The sequence below is a fragment of the Corapipo altera genome, unplaced genomic scaffold (assembly GCF_003945725.1).
Source record: "Corapipo altera isolate COAL_440 unplaced genomic scaffold, ASM394572v1 23b, whole genome shotgun sequence".
Lineage (NCBI taxonomy): Eukaryota > Metazoa > Chordata > Aves > Passeriformes > Pipridae > Corapipo > Corapipo altera.
The window spans coordinates 2,636,045-2,653,062 of NW_020884885.1; positions in this window are offsets into that span (position 1 = coordinate 2,636,045).

Below are 17,018 nucleotides of genomic sequence, written 5' to 3' on the forward strand. Positions count from 1 at the left end.
GGCACCGCCTCTGGCACCGCCTCTGGCACCGCCTCTGGCACCGCCTCTGGCACCGCCTCTGGCACCGCCTCTGGCACCGCCTCTGGCACCGCCTCTGGCACCGCCGGGCGCGGCGGCAGCCGCACGTGTCGCGGCGTCCGCCCCGGGCACCTGAATCCGGCCGGGACCCCTAGGGAAGTGCCGAAGCGGCCTGTGCCAAGCGCCCTGCTGAGCGCGGCTGGCGCTGAAGGGTGGGATTTGAGACTAAACGAGCCTGGTCCCTGCACTTGTACAAGAAACCTGCGTCTGGCAGGGGCGAGAGGGCACTTCGCATCCCTAACACTTGAAGCTCCTGAGGGGGGGGTTCTGGGAAAGGGGAGTTTTCTGTCAGGCCCAGGTTAGTCGACGCGGAGCACACGGAAATAGCGTGTGATCTTTGTGTTTCTCACTAGAAAAATAGATTTGTTTTTCCTCCGTGGACCTAACAAAAGTGAAAGATTGTGCTTTGCATACAGATGAAAGGGGAAAGCTGCTCTCGGGTTGATAGGTGCTTGAGCCCCTAAGGAATTCATCCTGTTCATTTATGAGCTCTGGTCTGTGTTCTTGTTCTAGACAGAACTAAAATACCTTCTTGCGTTATCATTCTCATGGTGGGAGTGTTGTTTAATATACGAAACAACACTAGATAATCAGAGCCTAGTCTTTTTTTAGAGTTCACAATTATTCTGTCCTTTTGCAGGGTAAGCGGGAGGCAGTAGAGGGTGCTGTGATTGCACACACAGAAATGAAACTGCCTGAAGAACAAGGAAACAAATACCCAAGAAGCAGGTCATCACAACATGGCCATGGTTTACCAAAATCTATCAGGTTATTAAGGTAACTCCATTATGTTAGAGTCGAAGGGAGAATAGAGATCCAACGCTACTTTTCCCTTACTGTGGATGGTATTGTCCTCCTGATGTTTTTGCACTTGTGTTACTTGCAGTTGAGGAGGAAAGACTTCAGCAAAATAAATTCCATTGTTTCTCATAGCATTAAAAATCTCATAAGAAACTACGGAATGTATGTTAAGTCTTCTGAAAACAGGCCTTCTAAGGGGACACCGTCAGTGCAGTGGTTGGAAGTACTGATACACCAAAGCCTTGCAGAATTGTAGAAAGTGATGGTCCCTGCCCCTACCAGCTTACAGTCAGTTGCCACAACAAGTGAAGATGGGTGGATTCTTGGAGTCATTGCTTACAGGTACTTCCTCTAACCCTGCCTCACTGCAGGAGCAGTCATAACAAACTCACTGCAAGAGGTTATTTTGTCAGGAATCAGAGTAGGGTTGTGTTTTCAAGAGAGCTCTGAACATAGACAATGTAAGAGCGTTGCAGATTTTTACAGGCAACTTGTGAAAGAAGAGCAGAAATGGAAAAACTAAAACAATTGCAACATACTCCCTCTTGGAAACTACCATGGTCACAGACACTGGAAGGCAGAAGTACGTTTCCACTCATGCTTGCCAAAAGAGACGATGGGTGGTCTCATAGCTGAAACACAGGGACTACAACTCTCACCTGAATTCTGACTTGAATTCACCATGAGTTGCCATTAACTGGTCTCCTAACTTCCCTGTGCCACAACTCTTCTTTCATAAAGGTGGGGAAACATATGTAGTTATTATCTAAATCTTTTACATAACAAAAAGCATCAGTGCCTGTGGGATGAGCACCACAGAGGGTTTTTTTCCCTTTCACAGGAAACTCTCACCTCTCTGTTAGGTGCTACTTCATTTGCCAAAGTGTCCCTTCAGGACATCATGGCTGTAGTTGTGCCCACTTTGATGTAACTGGGGTGTCAGTAGCAGTGTAGCTACTGCATCAGAGACTGTACAAGGATGCATGGCATTTACCTATCCAGGTAGATTCCTTGCAGGAACCCATGACACCAAAGCTCTGGTTCTGTTTTATGCTGGAAGAAGGGACAAAGGGGAAACCACTGTGAAGAACTCCAGAGAGTTGCATAAAGTTTACATTTTTCAAATCTGTTGTTTTATCAGCAATTTTTTTGAAAATGTATTTGTCTCACTGCTAATAAAAGAAGTGGCTCCACTGAACTGCTGAATTTCTTTCCACAAGAAAGGAGGATTTTATTTTTTTTTTTTTTGCATGCATGCGTGTGTGTTAGCTTATCTTCCAGATCTTGAAGCTGTTTTTCAAGCCAGAATGTCACAATTTAATTGGAGGAGAAGCCTTAATCACAGCTTGCAAACAAGGTGAAAATGGAACATTTTTAACGATTCCTTTCCAAAAAATAAATGGAACAGGGGAATGCTGACATTGCTTTACTTTTGCCAAACGCTGCCAACACTCCAAGGGAATAAGCTATTCAGCTGGCGAAAAAGTGCTGAACAAACACTGAAGGAGCTAACGGGATACTCCCAACCATGATATACTCACTTTTCACTCTATCTCCTGCCCCAGTCTAATGGCTTTCCCCTCACTCCCTGCCCTCAGGGAAAAAAAGGGGGTAAAAAAGGAAAAAAAAGAACAGAAAAGACAGGTTGGATTAAAACAGTAGCAAGAGGAATTGGTGGATCCTGAGAGTTGGCAGGGGTATTAGTATTTTGTAACCTGATCTGTCATGTGACCAGGGCTAGGCAATAAAAATAAGTCTCCTACCAGCCCTCCTGTTTGCTCGACTTTATTATATGGTGTCAGTGGAGAACTAGTTTCTTTTTTTTTTTTTTTTTGGCAAAAATTTAGCAAATGAAGCCACCTGAATCATTAAATCCTGAAGGAAATCTGGCAGAGAACTGGAGGAGGTTGTTGCTGCGCTTCCAAGTTTTCCTGGAAGCAAGCATGTACTGTAGAGAAAACGAGAGGGTGAAACCTTCTCCTCTTCTAAATGTGGTGGGAGGGGCAGGAAGCAGAAAAACAAAACTATTAGAAGTAAATTAAATTCTTGATCAACCTTAGTGGAGGTTGGCAAAGATCTGTTTGAATTAGCCAGCAAAGATTACTTCTCGTTATGGACTACCACACACGCACATTGAGCTGCCGCACACCACAGTGAGCAGAAATGTAATAACATACTGTAAATTACAGTTTGCTCACCACAGTGCTCAAGATGAGTTAATAACAGATAATGGCCCACAATTCACAAGTGGATCATTCTGGTAGTTCTCTTTGATCTGTAAGTTCAAGCATACCACGTCAAAGTATAGCTATGTGCAGGAAAAAGTCAGCGTTAGAGCAAAACCCCAGTAACAGCCTCCCCCCCTTACAAGTCTATCATTAGCTCTGTAAAAGCAGAGATGCACACCTCACTGCCTTACTGGCCTCACCAGATCTGAGATTAATGGGCAAAGGAAAAGCCTTCCAGAGCCAACGTTTAACAGCAGCTGGTTGGGCAGAAAGGCTGTTAACCCTGGAATAGCTATCAAAACATCCTCTGTGCCAGAGAAATAAAGAAAAGTTTTAACAAGAGGCATGAACAGTTATTCTTTTTTCTAGCATTAGGTGGATTTTCAACAAAGTGATTACTGGGTTACATTTGTAGAGGTGAATGTCAGTCCTGAGACTGAGTCTTAACCTTTTTTATAAGTGGCCCTTGTAAAAAGAAACAAAGGACATACAAAGGGATGATGATCAGAGACCTGTTGAAGAACATAGATACAGAGGCACAGAGCAGTATTGTTTGCCTGATAAGAAAAAGAGAGACATTCTGAATACCTTATAAATTCCAACAGAGAACTAAAGGCATTTTAGAAAGATCTTTCTGAGACCATGATATGCTACCAGAAAGCTGCTGAGCTCCTCATGAGAAGGGCAACTTCCAAAGAGCTCTCCTCAAGAAACAGGAGGTGTTCTATCTCGTGTTAGGAGCAAGTTCATGTACCCTGAGCTCTTTCCCAAATATTTCTGTTCATCTTAGTGAATCTGTCCTATTTTATTTAATATCATGTTATATTTACACAAAATGAGTTTCAAAGATAGGTTAAGTAAACCCTTGAGTTCAACAGGCACTGACTTTCATTGTGTAATAGCAATGTTAATAGTGACTTATATTTTGTGAGGGAGACTAGAAAATAGGTATGGGTAAATTTCTTAAAACTCTAATGCACCATATTACTATTGTAGTGCAAACTGAAGCCTATCTGAGTGAGACAAAAAGATTGTTTGTTGGAAAAGGGCTTCATGGTTTTGAAGTACCATCCATATTTTAGAAAGCTTCCCTGTCAAGGAAGACAAGGGATGTATATTTACCATATTGTTATGTGTCTCACACATGCTCAAAATGGTTTTGTAACAAGCCCCCATCCCACAAAAAAACGGGGGGAAATAGGCCAAAAGAAAAGCAGTCCAGATGTGGAGTTGGTCATCTGTACAAGTGATGGCATCATCTGTGTTCTCTAGAGAAAGCCTGCAATGGCAGGTATGTACTGAATCCATGAATAAAGTTGTAGTGCACAACACACTTCTGGAAACAGTGAAATTGAAGAGCCAATTCACTTAACACCCAGAGCGTAAGAAAGGGCCTAGGGACAAGAAGCAACACGTCACCATATGTGTTTAGTTTTGAAGGACAGCAAAAGACAGTCTCACAGACTCCCAAACCAATGCAAAATACTGCAGGAAAACAGGTAAAAAAAAAAAAAAAAGAGATGCAGTTTGAACATCCACACTGTGTTTTGGAGGTACATTGCTCTCAGTAACTTTCATGTGTGAGTAGAGCAAGTGGAGTGTAAGAACAGCATGTTCTGAAGAAGTGCACCTGTAAGGTAACACAGCTGAGCTGTCCTGTCTTGTCCTTGCTGCTGCCCTCCTCTAACAGCCTCTCTGGTGGCAGCTGCCTGCTGTGACTGCTGCTGGGAAGTGACACTGCACTGCACACACAGACGTGAACTAGAGACTGCATGGCCGAGAGCACGGCACCGTGGTTTTGTGATATGAGCTCTCTGTGTGGTTTCAGTGGATCTTTGTAAGTCATCTGTGGACTCCAGTGGTGCAGGATCAGGCCTGTACAATACGATGCACCTTCTGGGTGCTCTAGAAATTATATTTACCGAACCTCACATCTCATCTCTCCAGCAGGAAGAGGGTATATAGTCATCACTTCATTCTGTATGGCTGATTTCTAAGTAGGTACAGAATGTCTGGTTAAGAGCTGTGCAAGGCATCAGGGACGTAATTAAGCTGGAGCTCAAGAGTAATGAGGTGACAGAGATTGAGTTGAGCATCATTTCTTTCACATCGATGTGCCCTACTTTCAGAAAGACAGAAATGCACTTATGAAGAATTTCCACTAGACATTACCAGTGAGGTTACAGGATTTTTTTTTAACTGTGTAAGTATTTAAGGGACAGAATGAAGAATATCACACCATATTAAAAAAAACCAAACCAAAACAAAACATATGTCAATGGGAATTCTAGGTCAACAGAACGTCACCAGGGAGGACAACATTGTCCTTGATATTAGAAATCAGCTGGGGATGTGTAATTAGAAAAAGAGCCACAAGATCTTTGCTGTCCTCTGTTTGCAGTCCTGTCAGAAAGACAGAAACACAAGCAGCATATATTCTCTTAATACAGAGGGGTGGTGTTGTCTCAGGAAAAAAGGGGTCACCTACCACCTCACCAGCACTGTTTCCTGCCTCTGCTGAGGGTGTCCAGCAAAGCAAGACCTGGCTGAACTTCTGAGATTTAAAGATCACAGCACAAGCTGCAGTGCCTGTAAAACAATAGTTTCTTCTCGCTCGGGTAAGGATGTGTGATACAAGATCTGCACATCTCAACAGAGACAGCCAAGTCAGTTACCAAATGAGTGAGGTGACAGATATTGGCTTAGGCATTATTGCTCTCACTTCTAGAAGCCCTAATTTTGGAAAAACAGAGACAGTTTTGACTGTTACCAGAAGATATTTTCAGTATGACTCCCTTCTCATTAGAGCTGCCAAGTGTACCTGCTTATTCAAGCTTTACTTGTACTTCATGTGCTTCCCTAACGCTCCTCCAAATGTCCAGACACTTTCTAGGAACAGGTTGGTGTGGGGAGGCCACTTTGCACAGCCAGCAGCTGCCCTGGGTTCTCTGGGTCAGCGGCTGAAGGAAGCGGTTTCCTGTTTTGCTGGTGCTCAATGCCACTTAACAATAGGGGGAAAGAAAAAACTGCAGGATCTAAGCATTGCAAAACTGTTTTCTACATGAGCTGTCTGCCTGCCTCCCCACTCTGGTCCGGATGCCCCCACCTCACACACCCACCCTGGCTGGTGGATGGCAGCAGAGGAGAGGAGGCGAGGCACTCGAGGCTGAGGTAATGAGGGCTGGAAGGTATCTCAGTAGTACAAACAGCCTGGACCCATGTCAGTGAGTCTGAAACAGCAGGCTGAATATTGCTAGTTTGTATCCTTCCTCCTGCCGCCTATGCGAGAGAAAAAGAGAAACATGTGCTGACCTTCTGGAGCATCAGTGTCAGCAAGAGTCACTCGTGCCTTCTTACAACACCTAAAACGTCTTGTCCATCATATTATATGGTTTTCAACACCATCCTGAGATAACCAATTCCAGCAGTGGTCAGTTCATTAGGGCAGGAACAGCACTGGCCATGATTTCTCACTCTGCTGTTCTGAAATGAGTCCTTCCCCTCTAATGGTTTGCTCAGTGCCAAATCCTTAAACCTCTCTTATCAGCTCACAGAGTGCTCTTTCTCTCCTACTTGCCTCCTACTGCCTACACACTCAGGCAGCATCCCTTGCTAACATGACAGAGTTTGGTTCTTATAATGCCTGTACATGTCCAAATCCTACCTCACTTACTGGCTTTGTTTTTCAAAAGCTTCTTCTGAGATTAAGGGTTGCAGAGGGTACCTCTGTAAAGCAGATGAAACTAAGAATTGTAACTGCGACTGGAGCCACTCAGGAAACACAGGTACCCAAACTGTAATCTGAATTTGTTGTTATCCCAGTCCCTTTATTTCTGCCCCCCTCTCTGTTTTTGAATATATGTTGTCTTCAAAGGTACACAGAGCAGCAGACAGGAGCCCCAGGCGGATTGGAAGTCACAGGCTCTTTGTTAGCACTCAGGCTATAGAAATCCCAGGTGAGTCACTCCTGCTTGCAGTAGCAGGTAACCCAGACATTGCCAATCAAACTCACGGAGCCTTAAATGCAGTCCTGCCAAAGAAATTATCAGAAGCAATGCAGGTATTACAAACACAGTTCCTTTGTTATTGCCTGTAGCCTTAAAAACCTGTGACAACTGAATCCTACAGCTTTCAAAGTTCAGGAGTGGCATTGTTTGAAGATACAGCAGGCAAGTATTGCACTAAGTTTACAAAACAGTGTGCCAGAAACCTCCTAATTGAAGGATTTATTTTGTTAAAGTTTTTGTTTGTTTATTTTTAAAGGAAAGCCTCATCTAAGAACCCCACTTGTTGGTTTTGGTTTGGGTTTTTTTCAGACAAGCTGTGATTGGGGTATAGTGCCAGTAAAAAGCAGTAAAATTTCCAGGACTTAAACTGCCAAGCACACAGTGAGTTTTACGTAGAGCTCAGTCAGTGAGACAGAGTAATGTAGGGCATCTATCATGTTTTATCCTTATAATCACCCAGCATTGTTTTATCATCATCTGAACACAGCAGGAGAGCTAAAACCCCATTGAACTACATAGGAAGAAGAGTGCTTTAGGTCTTTATGAAGAACATCACAAAAAGAATATGTTCAAGACCAAAAAAGCCCCCGCAAGTCCTAGCATAAAACTGGCTTCGTCTATGCTAAAGGTTTACCTAACATTATTCTGCTATCAAGATATGATGTTCTCTCACCTTCATCTTTATTTTTTACGCAGACAAGACTGAAGAGTATCCTTGATGCAGGTTACTCAGAAGGCATCTATCATCTGTCACATGTTTATATATCCATGCCTACTGTGTGCAGTGTGGGAAAATCCCGTAGTGCCCTTGAGGGAGGATAAAGAGCACAGGGATGAGCAGTAGCGTGACACCAGCTACCCATGGAGCAGCAGTGTCTTGAATGTTGTGTTGCACTCAGTACTGTTAGGACAAGTTAATTATCTTAGAGGAAGATAATCAACAGAGGAAACAACATCATTATTCAGCAAGACACCAAATGCCATCTCAGGTGCCTGTTACTCCAGCTCGACCACTTTAGCTGTTAAAGGTGTATTAGTCATCTGACCACACTGAACATCAGTCGTTCACTCCTCATTACACACCCAAATACAAGCTACAGTATAGGCTTGCTCTATCCTATAATTACATTATATGGCTGTGCTATAACATCTATTATGTCTAGAGGTCACACTCAGAAACAAATTAATTAATTGCACTTTCTCCACTTCTAGGTTAAGATAAGGTTTTGTTGCTACTTTTCAGTAAAAAACTGCTTTTTCTATAACTAACATGGTTTCCTATAATAAACTGCTTGTCAGCAAGAAACTCTTCATACTGAGGCAAGCAACAGGCATTTTATCATCACAGGGCACCTGATTATCAGTATTATAAAGTTATCTTTTGGCAGAGAAGTCTTGGCAGCAAACAGCCTCTTCAATCTGAGATTAGCAGTTCTGCACCAGGCCAGTGCCAAAGTGACAGCTCAGCCTCTCGGTTCGTACAGTGGCAGAGTGCTGCCTGGGGAGATGCATCCCTCTACACAAGTTGAGTGCTTTTCTCTTCAGCTTGGCAACAAGGGTAGCACTTGATGTCTTTCAGAGGCGTACAAATTGTAATGATGGATTTAAATTGGATTACATGATTTGTCAGATGGCAAATGTTGGGGTGGTCTTCGGACTGTTTGAACACAAGAGTGAGTATGGAGAAAGCTAGTATTTTGGCAGCTCTTTAAAAAAGGTTTTCCCTGCCCTGCAGAGGACAGGGCTCCAAAACTGATTCCCCAAATTCTCACACCTTGGGGATCAATAGTTTGACCCTCCTAGGGACCAGGATTGCAGCATGGCAGGAGAATGCACCTTGGGACAGGCCTTGTGTTCATGGATGCTCTGATTCAGCAGTGTGGGTTCAGAGAGGCACTGAAGAAACAACCTTGCTCCGGCTGAAGAAGATGCTCATTCTCCCGAGAATCATTTTGCCTTTTGTTTTTCTCTTTTCCCACATACACTTTTTGGGGGTGTTGTTTCAGTTCCTCTTTTTTTTTCATTTTTTTCACTTTTGTTCCACTCTCTCTCATCTCTCTCCTCCCCATCAGTTACTTCTCTGTCACCAGTTGCCATTCTTCACTACCCCCTGTCATGTACGTGGCTGTCACCCAGGACGGTTTTCAATAAGCAAGGCAGTGACCTCACTAACATGAGGACTTCCCTGCCAGTGCTTCTGGTGCAAGCTGTGGCACTAATGTCAGATCTGGAGTAGCCATGGCATGAGCAAGCTTGGAAGGTGAGTCTTTTTGCTATTTAAGGCAGGACAGTTCTTACATCGCAGCGCTGTAAGAAGGAACAGCCATTGCCAAAGGGAGAGCTGTTGTGCTGCTTATGGTGCACACTGGTGTCTTGGTGCAGGGGTCCAGGTTGCTGTAGGAGTTAGACATGTCTGTATGAACCAATAGTTTCCTACCCAAAGTGCTCATAGTTTAAGGGACTTTCATAAGCTAAGCATGATCAAAATCTCTAGTGAAAGTTGCCATGCATTCAAAGAGCAAGTTGGGGAAGTCCCGTCCTCTGCAGAATGAAAGTCCTATCTCTGGGTGAGGAAGAAAACAGATATCACTTTCTCTCCTTTTCTTCACTGTTTTGCTTCTGGTCCTAAGCTACGAAAAAAACCCAAGGATTTCAGGGAACGTTCAATCTGCAGCTTGTTCTCAGCTGATCCTGTTGCAGGGAGCAAGTTCCTGGCTGATTCACGAGCAGTAAAAATAAACACAATCTGGGGAAGGCAGGGAGGAGGGAGGGAGACTGGTGGTTACATAGGAAAAAGTAGGAGCTACAGCAGCTGGTGTTTTCTTTGCTGGTTCTTTTCAGAGGATTTAGGCAGGTTGGAGATGTAAGTGATTAATGGAGAATGATAACACCTCACCCCCCTCCTCCTCCTGGAAAGAACATGAGTCTTTATGCATATCACTGGTCTTTCAGCTTTAACCTTTCCAAGATTTACACACTCCATCCACTCCGATGCAGTACTGTGGAGCTGACAGCACATCTGGGTGTATTAACTGTATGCTCTGCGGTTTTTACAAATGCTTAGGGTTTGTTCTCAGTGTTTGGAAATGCTGCACTCAAAGCCCTGAGACTTCCCCCATGGAGCTGACCAGACTGAAGCGATGAACTGCCACACAAACTCAAGACTGTTTTTGGGGTTTTTTCTAGCCTCTTCTCTGTGTGGAATAAAGGACACAACTCTGAATTGCTGGACCCCAGTAAAACATGCCTCCACAATGGCTCCCAAAACACATTTGGGAATAATGTACAAGTAGCAGAAGTCCTTTTCTCTCCCTCTCCACAAGTATGTCAATTGCTTTGCCAAGCACATCTAGGGATCTCGCCCTCGGCTCTGCTCAGGGCTGATCACATCACAGCATGCTTCTGTTCTCTGCTGCATGGGTAAGAGGTCTGCTTTTCTCTTGCCTTTCTTGCACTGGAGAAAAGCATTCAGCAGAAACAGACGGGCAAAGGTGCAGGCATAGCTTCTGCTATTGATGAAAAGGAGTTGCAACAGAGGTTTTGTGTTATAATGTTAAGGAGGAGATTCCCATCAGGAACAGTGTAAGACAAAAGTTAAGGAGCTCTTATTACTGTCTTAAGCAGGGCTAATGGAGGCATAAAATTAATAATAATAGTGTGCTAATGAAATTTACTGAAGATGGGATAACACATCAACAGAGAGGATGAGTAGAATGCCTGGAAAAAATTTGATGACTTTGGAAATTACAGAATCCACAGTACGAAAGGTCATACACTGTGGCAGCAGGAGCTCCTGCTGTAAAGACAAGGACACAGTGTTTTGTAAGAAACAGTGGTGAATAAAGACCAAAACCATTTCATTCTTTACAAGATAACTAAGCCACCAGTGGGACACAGCCATGGAAGAGGTAAATACAGTCAGAGGATGTATTAGACAAGATACTTTAGCTGATTAGAAAAGCATTACTGCCATTGTATAAGTATCAAAACATCACCTAGAGCAACATATACAGCCCTTCACAACCATATTTACAAAAAAAATTTCCACAACAACTGATGATCAGGGACATGAAAACTGTAAAAGAAACTGATTTAAAAGCAACAAAACAACGGGAATGGATGAGCAGGGACAGGAGCCTTTAAATATTTCACAGGAGAAAACAACAGGGAGAGAAAACTGATTATTTAAAGGAAACCATGACCTTAACAGAAGAAGAAGATGGTATAAAATAATGACCAAGGGAACAAGCTTATATGAAAAGTCTCCATTATATTTAATAAGGGCAAAATAGAGTGAGGATGGAACTTCACAAATTACTAATGTTCTGTGATGTGGAAGGCCCAGTCAGACCCTTTCCATCCAAAGTCCTGGCATGGACTTTGCAGATGCATATGCATTAAGAACAGCATGGGTGTTTACTCATAGGGTGATTTAATCTTTAACGATCAGGACAAGACACTGAGGTACTGGGGGTGAGAACTGGAACCTATCATATCTTGGTCCCTCGTTGAAATTCAGACCAGCCTGAGTGTGGCTGAAGGAGAATCTGTTGGTTGGTAACTCCTGTGGTAAATGAGCTGCTGTGCAACTTCTAATGGGCAGCTTTCTATGTCACAAAATCACCACTGTCAAAAACAGTGATAGTGGTAAGTTTTGGAGGCAATATTTCTAGCGATGCCAAAGATTGCCTGGATAGGGAGAGCAAACGAGCCAGTAGCTGTGTGCAGTGCAGTGGAGGGGGTGGGTGGAAATCATGCCAGCTGACGCTACCTGCCCTGAGTTCAGAGAAGGATCTGGGTCTCTATGACTGCCTGCAAAACACTTGTTAATTTGACTTCCCCAGTGAAAGCACAAAGACCAAAGTGAATGGTAGTGCCCTCTTACTGTCCCAAAGCTGATGGTGTCTGCCATGCTCTGCCAGTGGGGCATATGCATTTACACACACTTCCCATTCCCTAATTTATGAGACCATGAGCTATGTGCTTGCAAGGCAGCCATGTGCCCCTCTCTTGCATCTCCCCAGTGCACATTCACCACCACGTATTCTTCTTGTGGTGCAGGCTGGGATGAGAGGAGAGGAGGCCTGGTAAAGGCTGAGCTAATCTCAACATACGGTAGTCTCCTTTAGTTTTAAGATCCAAGACAGGCTTTTGCCAAGACAAGCACTGGCACATCCTGCAGCAGGAGGGAGGGGAGAGTACAAGGGAGATGAGGGAGCAGGGTAGAGACGGAGACCAAGAGAGACAACTGATTATCTTTTTTTCTACTATGCTGGTCTTGTGAGATAGGGGAAATTTATAATGCATGTACATACTCCAGGTTTTTCAAGAGCTGTCTTTAGCTGTATATCATATTTCCAGGGGTCAAATGTTTATACATTTTGTCTACAAGAGTAAAAATGTGTATTTTTAGTAGGGAGTGAGCCAGAGTGCAATACATTAAATAAAAGGCAAGTTGCTTCACTTCTGCTGTGAGGTTAGCTAAGTGGTGTAGGCTTTGTGCCCCATCTTGACCAGAACTAGTTTATCAGTCAGACCACACCACCTTGACTGCATTGCATTCTTCCTTCCGAACAAAACCACACCATCTTGAACAACACCTGAGGACACTTGTTTAGTAAGCTTATACTGGTTTTGAGAATTCATACATCTTTGATATGTAAATACTTTCCTGGACTCAATCAGCCCACATCACTTTTTTAACCCACAAGACACTGCATTTGCAAGCAGCACATCACGTATTTACACAACATGCATGTAAGTGATGTTGTAGCCACACTGATGAACTTTGTCCAGACAGGAACTCTGTAGGTCTTGAACACAACCAAACTGACTGGCTATCTATAAAAAGCAATATAGCTTTTCTAAATAAGTTTTCTAATTAAGTTTAACAAAAACAGATGCCATATTCTGCACCTGGGACAGGGCAACCCTGGATGTACGTACAGAGCTGGGGACGAGGCACTGGAGAGCACTGCTGTGGAAAGGTCGATGGCAAATTGAATATGAGTCAGCAGTGCCCTGGCAGCCAGGAGGGCCAACCGTGTCCTGGGGGGCATCAGGCAAAGCATCACCAGCCGGTCGAGGAAGGAGATTGTCCCACTCTGCTCTGAGGCCCCACCTTGAGTACTGTGCTGTTTTGGGCACCACATTATAAGGAAGATATATGTAAAGCTATTAGAGAACATCCAAAGGAGGGCTGCCAAGATGGTTGAGAGTCTAGAGCGGAAGACATACGAGGAGCTGTTGAAGCCACTTGTCTTGTTCACCCAGGTTGAAACTGAGGGGAGACTATTTGCGGTTTACAACTTCCTCACAGGGGGAAGCAGAGGAGCAGGCACTGATCTCTTCTCTCTAGTGACCAGAGACAGGACCCAAGGGAATGGCCTGAAGCTGAGTCAGGGGAGGTGTTGGATATTACGAAAAGGTTATTCACGCAGAGGATAGAACAGGCACTAGAACAGGCTCCCCAGGAAGTGGTCATAGCACCAAGCCTGACAGAGTTTAAGAAGCGTTTGGACAACACTGTTCCTTCTCAGGAATCATCCCGCCATTGCTACTAGGGTAAGGAAGGATCACTGCTTGGAAAGACAGACATTGCTTATGACTCACCTTTATTGAACAAGGTTTAGGGAACAAGGTAGGGTTTCTAAGGCCTCTAGCAACATGGTCTAGTGGGAGGTGTCCCTGCTTATGCCTTTGGGGTTGGGACTAGATGATCTTTAAGGTCCCTTCCAACCCTTAACATTCTATGATTGTTCTGCTAAAGCCAGAAGTCCTGTGAACAGCCTACAGGGAAAATGAATACACATCTCTCACAGAGTAAACTAACTGTTTCTCAATGGTCCTGCTTTAGTTGCTGCCCACAAAGGCAATGTTTTGGTTTTTTTAACAGCCTGTCTCAGAGTTCAGTGGGGACATGCTTCCCGTGGGATGAGGAGCCCTGCCACCTTTCAGGCTGCTCAGTCATCCTGCAGGCTGCTCATCATTATCAAGCATGCAGCAGTCTCAACAAGTCTTATAGCATTGCCCATGCCAGATCAGCTTGGTCTCTTCCCCTGAGTTGCCTAGTGTTAGATGCTCATTTTCCACACTCAGCCAGTTCAAGCTTTTCTGACTCAGAACTGCAGTACTTGGGGTCTTTTTGTGGCTGCTCTTAAAACAAACTCACAGGGTCTGTCCCAGCTTAGCCTCAAGTATCTTTCTGGGTAACCTACTGCATACTACACAAACATGGGCACTTGCCAAAGTATCAATTCAGCGAGGAGCAGGCTGAGGTGTGGGCTGTTAGATACAGAGGGTTTGCAATAGCTGACAACATGCTTGGCACAGCACAAGGCATTAAGACAAAGCCCAACCTCTGCATGAAACCATACCTAACTCCCACGTGTGTTTGTGTAAGGCAGGCAGCTCTTGAGGACAGTGTCATGCTTTTATGCGTGTTTAAATAGTGCCTAGCACAACAGAGTCCTAATCCAAACCGGAGCTCTTAAGTATCACAGTAATGCAAATTAAATAACACTAATAATATGCTTTCCCTCTGTGCTCAGCAGGTCAGGCACGAGGGAAGGCCCCTTGTTGTCTTATTGGGAAGGACCTTCACATCAAGCTGAGACACATCTTCAGACTAACTTCAGTCAGCCAGTTACTGCCCATTAGCCAAGCTGCCCTGCCAGACCTGCAATCGCACGTCCTCCTGAGAGGTGAAATGTGTTAGTCTATACCCAAGAGAAAAGTTAATATCATTCATCTTGCGTTTGCCCCAGTTAAAAGCACGTGTTTGTACAATTACCAGGGTTCAGCCAACACTGGTATTTTAGCAAGCCACAGCAACTTGGCTCTGTCAGAGTCTATAGGACCATTTTTTAGAAAACAGATAAAATGGAGTTGGTAGAGAAAAGTTTCCTGCAGACATTTGCTGAATGTGTACTTTTTAAAATAGTCCGTGCCAGTTGTTGTCACAAAACTTAATGAAAATTCTAGAACTTCTAGCAAATTATTTCTGACCCCAAAAGAAAACACATTTCAGTCATTTCCATCTATTCTGTAATCCCACATTATTAGTTGGCCCATTTCCCGCAAGCAGAGTGCTATACAGCAGGTAATCCTACAGACACAGCTTGTTACAGACTTCACCTCCTGCCATGAAACTGCATTGTAATGAATGATGGCTGAGGATCTGATCATGACTGAGCATTTCATCTCTTCTAGTTACAGAAGGCAAGGAAGAACTATTAAAATTATTAAATATACACATCTACATCATTAATCAATAACAAAATTTTCCAAAAAAAATTCACAGAACTTGGCTGACAGTAGAAAACCACTTTCACAAATAATATAATTGTCAGAAAAATGTAATTAGACACATTATCCCCAAGTAATATAGAAAATAATATGTATAGAACAAAGGTGCAGCATTCAAACAATTGCGTCCAACAGATGTCTTCAGTTAGCTGCTCATATACAGGGGATATCGTTTGAGAAGAGGCTCCAGACACTACACAAGATCAGCACTGTGCCTTTTAGCACTGCAAAGTTTTAAATAGGTTTAAGAAGGGAAGCAAGATTGTAATTTTGATTATCAGTAACAGCTTTTTTGAAGGCAAATGTTGAGAAAGGTGAGCGATATTAGGATAAGATTAAAAGTATGGCTTTTGGTAGGACATTTGTTGATTAGTTTTGTAGGTAAATGCACTGGATTAATGGCCTCTTTCATATTGTAACAGTATCCTCAGTGGGATTTGCTTCCTCGGCTACTCTCGGTCCCCTCCCCCAGCAGTGTGACATGAGAAATGCAGTGTTTTTAATGACTGGAGCAGGAGAGATCTTGTTATTGTGGCTGCATCACCCCTCCAGGACACAGTTCAGTAGAAGTTTGTCATGTGGCTGAGCAGAAACGATGAATGCAGGTTTTATGAAGTTCATTCCCCAAATACAAAGGAGCAGGGGAAAAAAACCCACCACATTCATGGCTACAGGCTGTGAGAGTACACAGTTCACAGCCGGAGCTCTGCATTGATCACTGTCAAGCTGCTGGACTGCAATGCACCTGTGAGCTCTCCCCCACTCCCTGAGCAGCAAGCCTTTACCTGCACTCCCACCTGCATTCACAGCACCTCCCCCCTTACGCATCTCCCTTCTAACCCCTCTTCTTTCCTAGCTGGAGTCATTCAGTGCTTTAGTGTCCTTCTGATACCTAGCTTGTCTGGGGAGAACTAAATCACTCCTCTGCTTAGAGGCACGTGGATATTCACTAGTTAATACCCACACACACTTGTTTCTTTACAGCCCTGCTGCCCTACCTCGGGTATTGCTTCATTTCCTGTTTGCTCCCAGCAGTTGCCTCCTTTGCTTTAACTCCAGGCCATTATGCAGACTAATATCAAACAGGTGGAAGAGGTAAACATTAAAAAAAAAGACTGAACAGCCCAACATGTCCTTCCTCTCCTCAATGGGCATGATGATATTGTCAGGAAATGGGTAACAGCTGCAGGTGCTAGAAAATTAACTACATGTATAGGAATGCCTGGAGTTTGTGTGTTGAAAATACACAGGCAAATAACTTTTACTGTGAATAGGTTATTCTAAATGGGTAAGCACTAATGCAAGGTCTCCTTGAGAAAACACCCTGTGCGCACTTCTGCTGTAACAGCCGTCATCTTGCACTAAGTGAGCCCCCTGGAATCATAGAATGGTTTGGGTTGGAAGGGAGCTTAAACATCATCTAGTTCCAACCCCTCTGCCATGGGCAGGGACACTTTCCACTGGACTGTGTTGTTTAGGGCTCATCTGTATCCAACCTGGCCTTGAATACTTCCAAGGCTGGGGCATCCACACCTGCTCCGGGCAACCTGTTCCAGTGTCTTACCACCCTCACAGTAAAGAATTTCTTCTTCATATT